Source organism: Neodiprion pinetum, chromosome 1 (genome assembly GCF_021155775.2).
Source record: "Neodiprion pinetum isolate iyNeoPine1 chromosome 1, iyNeoPine1.2, whole genome shotgun sequence".
NCBI classification, from domain to species: Eukaryota; Metazoa; Arthropoda; class Insecta; order Hymenoptera; family Diprionidae; genus Neodiprion; species Neodiprion pinetum.
In genome coordinates, this window is record NC_060232.1 from 13,958,076 (window position 1) to 13,964,720 (window position 6,645).

Genomic DNA, 6,645 nt, shown 5'->3' on the forward strand with positions numbered 1-6,645 from the left:
GAGGCATCTGCGACAACTGGCAATGTTGTCGTCCATTTTCACATTCTCAGGCAGTATATCCTATATTTCACTGACGGTGCTTGATGCGAACGTGTAAATGAATTTTTCGGGCAAATCTTTAGACGTCATTGCCCTTAAACCGTCCAATTCTTTGTATGGACGGAACAATTTCTCGACAGAGCCGGTACACTCCTTCAAATACCAACTCCTCAGCCGCTGCACGTTTGCAAAGGTGCAGTTGTATGCCGGGACGTATTCAGGGTGGTCATCATACCAAATCGATCCTTCCCCAGCATGCTTCCAGATATTATCCGATGGGAGGTATGCATGGTTTGAGTCATGCCAGGGTGCCGTTTTCATATGTTTCAATTTTCCCAATGCACGGGGTGGGATGTGCGAATCTTCCAAAATAATAACCCTCGTTGCGTAACAGAGTGACTATCGGAATAAGCCTGCGTTTTATGTACTGTCCATCCCCACTGAAACTTTCTACTGGACAAGTCTCGACATGCCTTTTGCGGGAAAAAGTTTTATGAACCCACCCCTTATCCCAGACTGATTTATTGACAATGGCACCTGCAATTTTGCGGGAAATTTTTTTTTCATAAGCCTGTATTCGACAGGTCTTGACCCACATTTCGTGAGAGAAAATTTCACGATCTATTCAAAGCATCCAACCGGTATTTTGAAATTGAAACGTTGTATTTCACCCATTACCACCTCCACCTAATAAAAAGTAGCCATTTTGCGGTGGACTTTGTATAGAAAGCAGAGTCGATCGTCAGAACATCGATTGATCGATGACGGAGGCACCACATGCGACAAACCTACAGTAACACTTCTGCTAATAACACCAACTGTCGGTAAGGCTAGAGGTAACACCATCTTGCGATGGATATTAGATGCACAGCAGAGCTGATCGGTGAGACAGCGACTGGTGGTGCCATCTATGTTAATACTCATATCGGCCACACTTCCATCGGTAAAATGTCTGCCATCTAACGGCAAAAATTCGAAATGTCTGCCCATCTGACGGCAAAAATTAAAAAATGGTTGTTTATCTGACAACACAAAAATCTCACTATCGAAGTTCCTGTCGGTAACATCGAGTGGAAATGCAGGTGGCGCCATCTATGATAACGCTCCCGTCAGTAACACTACCGTAGGTAAGTCTTGTACCTCGCAGGGTAACATGCCGACTATCGGTAAAGCTCACATAGAACTCACATATCCGATCTACTGACTGACGTAATCAAATTACTGAATTATTGCTAATTAGTCTAATTCATTTTGCGTTATAGACGCGAAACCTCTCTATAGCTATCTCCTGACCCCACACAGAATACTCTTGACGAGCGTTGCTGAATAAAAGAATCTAATTTCAATACTCTCCTATCAGAATTAAGATTTCACGAAACCGGTAATCTAAACGTGTTTCAAAATTTTAACACATCCAAAGTCATTATAAAGACCTCACGAAACGTAACGAAATATTTCTTTAAAGGTGTCGTCACTGATCTGAAATTTTATTTACTAACTACGAGTCTGAAATTGACTACATGAATTATAATGCAACTAATTCCAACTTATACTAAATTCAACAAAACCAAACTAAATCAAAAACGTGATCGTGAATTCGTAAATCATGGCGTACCCGTTAACCCCACTGAACCATAAACGTGCTCGAAAAATTCGTTATCTTATTCGTAATTTTAAACTAAAACTTGACTCTTAAACTTTTCTCAAACCGCCCATAATCGTAATTGTAATTCTTTATCGCAACAAAATGGTCAACTAAATTCGTACTCGAAATTCGGACGTGAAGTCAATCAATCATACATGCAATTTGTTTGAAATTCGTAATTCCGTGAATTCAATCGTAAATGCAACGGAACCGAAATTCGTAACATTACTCTTAATATCCGAAATGACGCAGACACTATTTCAAACTCGCACACGTGACTATCAGTGACACTAACGACACGAAATTGCAAAATCATGATTCCAATTGTAATCTTCCGTAATCGAAATCCACGGTCATCAAGCACAACGATCGACAAACGAATTTCGAGCGGTGGTCGCAATCGCAATGTTAAATGGCTATCTGTTACCCGGCAAGCCGTCGAAATTCTATGGTGAAAAATAAGTAACGCTTACTCTAGGAACCAGCTACCACAGCTACCACAGCTACCACAAAAAAGCTCCAACACCGTCGCATTTTTTCTCCATCCAGAAAGAGGTGTCCATAGCGAAATAAAAAACGAAACGAAACACGGGTTGCGAAAATGAAACAATCCCTGCGAGACGTCAAAACAAAAGTGATTCGAAATCTATCGACCTGCCTTAACGCGAATCTCTTTGCACCACCTGTTACGTGACGTCATGTATACCAAGCTTTATAACAATCGACTCTAAATCAATTTTACCTCTTACGCCATATGTAGCGTACGTAACGGAATATTTCGAACTTATCGATAGATTGTAATTTTGTCGATCTTGCAAGTCCTCAGCGACCCGGTTCTGAGCGGGGTAAGGTGTCCCCTTAGTCCAGACGAATAAGCTATAAAATCGACTGACTTCTATTCTGGAATAACGTAGGTTAGCCGATTTTTTTACAGGTTCATTAGAGACGGACGAACATATTTTCACCCATACCCCAAAAAGTTAGGTCCGGGTTTGTCCGTAACGATTGTTTAAACTTTTGAGACCCCACATTTTGTTAAATAACGTCTTTGTTATGGGTCATACACGAAAACTGGTCAAACAAAAGTTGTTCGTCTCATCATTCTCGATAAAACAAGCTGTCGTGAGATCAATTTCCTCTATTTGTTTAGTTGCAAAATGCAAAATGCCGTGGAAAAAAAAATTTACATTTCTTGTTATAAATTGATGAATAAACAACGTGTGGCTTTGAAACTCATGGTACAGGTAATATGAAGTGTCTTGAAAATTATCGTGCAAGGCTCTTTTGGCTGTGTTATATAGTTGAGCGACAATCCGCGACAAGCCAAAATCCGTATATCGTCTGCCCTTTCTTATGTGATTGGCCCACGGGTTGCCAAGAAATCATGGAGTCAGTTCGTTACTAGTACTTTCCATAAATGAAAAAAAAAAAAAAAAAAAAATTTTATACTCGAAAATCTCAATTCTTGGGCGACTTGAAATTTTTTTCTGCTTAACAAATAGAGATATCTCCGAGAATATTCATATTATTGTAAATATTATGATGGATTGTACTTGCCCTTCATTTTACGAGTAATTTAAACATAAAAAAAACATGAATATCTTGATTAGAACCAGAGATAACGGTGTTTAAGTGTTATTTTGTTTATTGTTGTTGTAATTAATATTGAGGGGGGAAAAAATATCAGCTATCTCTCAATACCCCAAGGCATCACCGTGAATTTTTTCAGATTTCCAAGTGCGTTGTATCTAGTAAAAAGAAATTGCTCAACGTTCGTCGAGCGGCGTTAGTTGGAGGAATGAAGCCGGGCGCGAGGTGGGGGGCTCGAGGCTTCGCGCGCCCGGCTGTTCTCACCGCTTAAGGCCGTCCTCTAGTTTCTCGGGTCGAAAAAATCGATTTTTTTTTTTTTCATAAATCACATCTACAACATGTGTAGAAAATGTGTGCCAAAGGATTTTTCAATATTCGAAGTGGTTCACAAGTTACGGCCCTGGAACGGAGCAGGAGCGCGCGCCGGGCTGCTCCGAAAGCCGAGCGGCGCTGACCATTGTATTGATATCCCTAAATCTAACTGCTACCTGAACCTTTTGTGTATTAGGCCCGAGTAAAGGGGAGCCGAGACCGTTGACAGACGCTTTCGAATATTGACTAAGACGCCGTGAAGTTTTAGTTCAGTTTTGCTGTGGCAGTTGCGAAGCGTACTATATTTTCTCTTGCGAGTCGCACGTAGCTGATTTTTTCGATCGACCTAAAAAGCGAAAATTCGCAGGCAACCGACACACTTTTGAACAAGACAAGTCGTTTACATCGGCGTCAGCGACGAAACTTCGTCAAAATAAAAATTTTGAAGTGAACGTTGAACAGACTGTTTTGTATTGTATTTTGAATTTTGTGAGTGTGTTTTCAACCATTTCTTCGGCTGTTATTTGTAAAGAGTGCAAAAGTACGGTGACTTTCCATCAACGTGATGTACGAGGATTGGGCTTTAAAATTTCTATGGCGTGCAAGTGTGAGAAAGAAAAAGAAATAGATTCATGCCCAAAAATCTGGACTTTTGCTCCGAAGCACCTCCATTCTGGGCCAAAAGTGGTTGAAATCGCCACGTTTCTCGCTGTCATAATCTTCAACAAAGGATTCGAAGCTATCCTGAAGACCTTGGAAACCATGGGAGTGAAAATCGGCCCACAAGCTAAAGGATATGTTCAACAGCGTGATAGCTCTCGGATCGACCGTTCAGAAAGGCGCACGAGCGATGTTGTAGAACAGGCCCGAATCGCGAAAAGAGAAGACAGAGCAGCTCTGCGTGACTTCCAAGAAAAAGAGGAGGGCCTATTGTATGGTCCAGGCATAGCAGATTGACGGTGAGATGGAATTTTTAGTATAAATCACATGCGCGAACTTTCAAACGCGTTTTTCTCGAAACACCATTTTTCGAAACGGTAACCACGATATTTCAGAAACTATTGCACCGATCGTGTTCAAATTTATACAGCATCTTTGATATGTTATAAGCCAGCGATTGAACTAGGATTATCATGATTGCTTCGATAGTTTTTTTCGTACGAGCGAAAAACTTAAGAAAAAATGAGTAAAAAATAGAATGTAATTTTCAAAAGTGTATAAAAAAGTCAATTTTTGTAATTTAGAATTCACTCTAGTTCAATCGCTAGTCTTGAATATGAAGATTAAAATGCCGTTTAGTTTTTTGATTTCAGATAAGCAGAACAGCCGCAATCTTGGTTACCGTCAAGCACCTCTTTTACTTGATGTCTTCCTGTCGGCCACTATAACTGCTATTCTATTATATATTTTGACTTCAAAAAATTTGTAAAGCTTACTTAAATGTTAATAAAGATTATGCAAAAATAATGAGATTGATTATTTCGATGCTTTGCCCGTAAAAAAATTATTGAAAAAGCCATAAAAAAACAGCCGAGAAACTAGAGGACGGCCTTAATTAACAACTCAATAACTCCGTTAATAATTATCGTACATTTTTTTTTTTTCGAACTATGCTATTTTTTTCTCAACAATTCGAATCTGTAATCAGATTCTTAATACTCATAATATTTTTTTTTTCTTTTGGATTTTAGTCATATTCTTAGGAAATATTTCTATAAATAACTTTAGATATATAATATCTGTGAATTTTGAGATAAAATGAAATTAAACAAACTTAATTACGATGGTGTGAGTATGTATACATACATATATACACATATAATGGAAGAGCGACAGAGAGATTCCAAGCGTTATAACGGGTTAATATAACATAATAATGTAATGAATAATCTTATCAAATAAAATAATATGTATACACAATTTCGAGCGAAAAAAATATGTATGGATATTTATGGTCACATGTTCACCATTATTTTATGTATAGTACCATTAAATATAATTGACGCTTAAATCACTTTCATTTTTCCTACCATTACCCTACGTATAATATAATACAAGCCACACGTTGTTTATTCATCAATTTATAACAAGAAATGTAAATTTTTTTTTTCCACGGCATTTTGCATTTCGCAACTAAACAAATAGAGGAAATTGATCTCACGACAGCTTGTTTTATCGAGAATGATGAGACGAACAACTTTTGTTTGAACAGTTTTCGTGTATGACCCATAACAAAGACGTTATTTAACAAAATGTGGGGTCTCAAAAGTTTAAACAATCGTTACGGACAAACCCGGACCTAACTTTTTGGGGCATGGGTGAAAATATGTTCGTCCGTCTCTAATGAACCTGTAAAAAAATCGGCTAACCTACGTTATTCCAGAATAGAACTTAATTTTATTCTCCTGGACATGTCTCGAAAGTGGCGTTACTCCGCTACTCTGCAATTCCTTCGAAATCGTCACCGACTCCTTGCTTGATGCCGTCGAAACTCGAAAAACAAAAAGTCTGAAATAAATCTTATTAAACTTCGCGTATTTACGGTTCTGTCCCCTCACGGAATTTCGGATGCATGATTCCTGTCCTGGCGTCTTTTTCGTAATGTACCGTAAATTCGCGAAAATGCTAATTTTGGGTTCCATCTAAGGTTCAGGGAGCCGTTTGTAACGGGCATTGAAAATGCCACGTTACAGGGTATATTCATTCACAGTCGCGATAGCATTTTCTGTTCCATTTCTCCTACTCAAATGGAGTTGGTATTTAGCAATTATTTTATTTTTGTCTATAAAGCTTAGAGTTCTATAGTGTAACATGTTTTCATAAATTTTTGTAAAGTTTAATATGATTGATACAAACCTATGGTTGTTGACAAGATACTTCCTGCTAACCCTAAAGATAGCCACTATTTCCGCTTTCTTGACGTGTTGTAGACAGAAACCACTAGCCAATCTTGGGTTCACAATATGTGCTAATTATTGGATACCATTGGCCGGATAGTGGCTTGGCTACAATGACAAAAATTGAGCTCGAAATACAATGCTTAAGTCATTTAATTTAAA

General features: G+C 38.4%; 1 long non-coding RNA gene across 1 annotated transcript; it reads left to right on the forward strand.

Moving 5' to 3' along the window:
* The first annotated feature begins 3,605 nt into the window (after positions 1-3,605).
* LOC124219727 (uncharacterized) lies at positions 3,606-5,053 on the forward strand. The gene is made up of 2 exons (XR_006883450.2): positions 3,606-4,545; positions 4,900-5,053. It is a non-coding gene; the product is annotated as an uncharacterized lncRNA (long non-coding RNA).
* Positions 5,054-6,645: the final 1,592 nt, after the last annotated feature.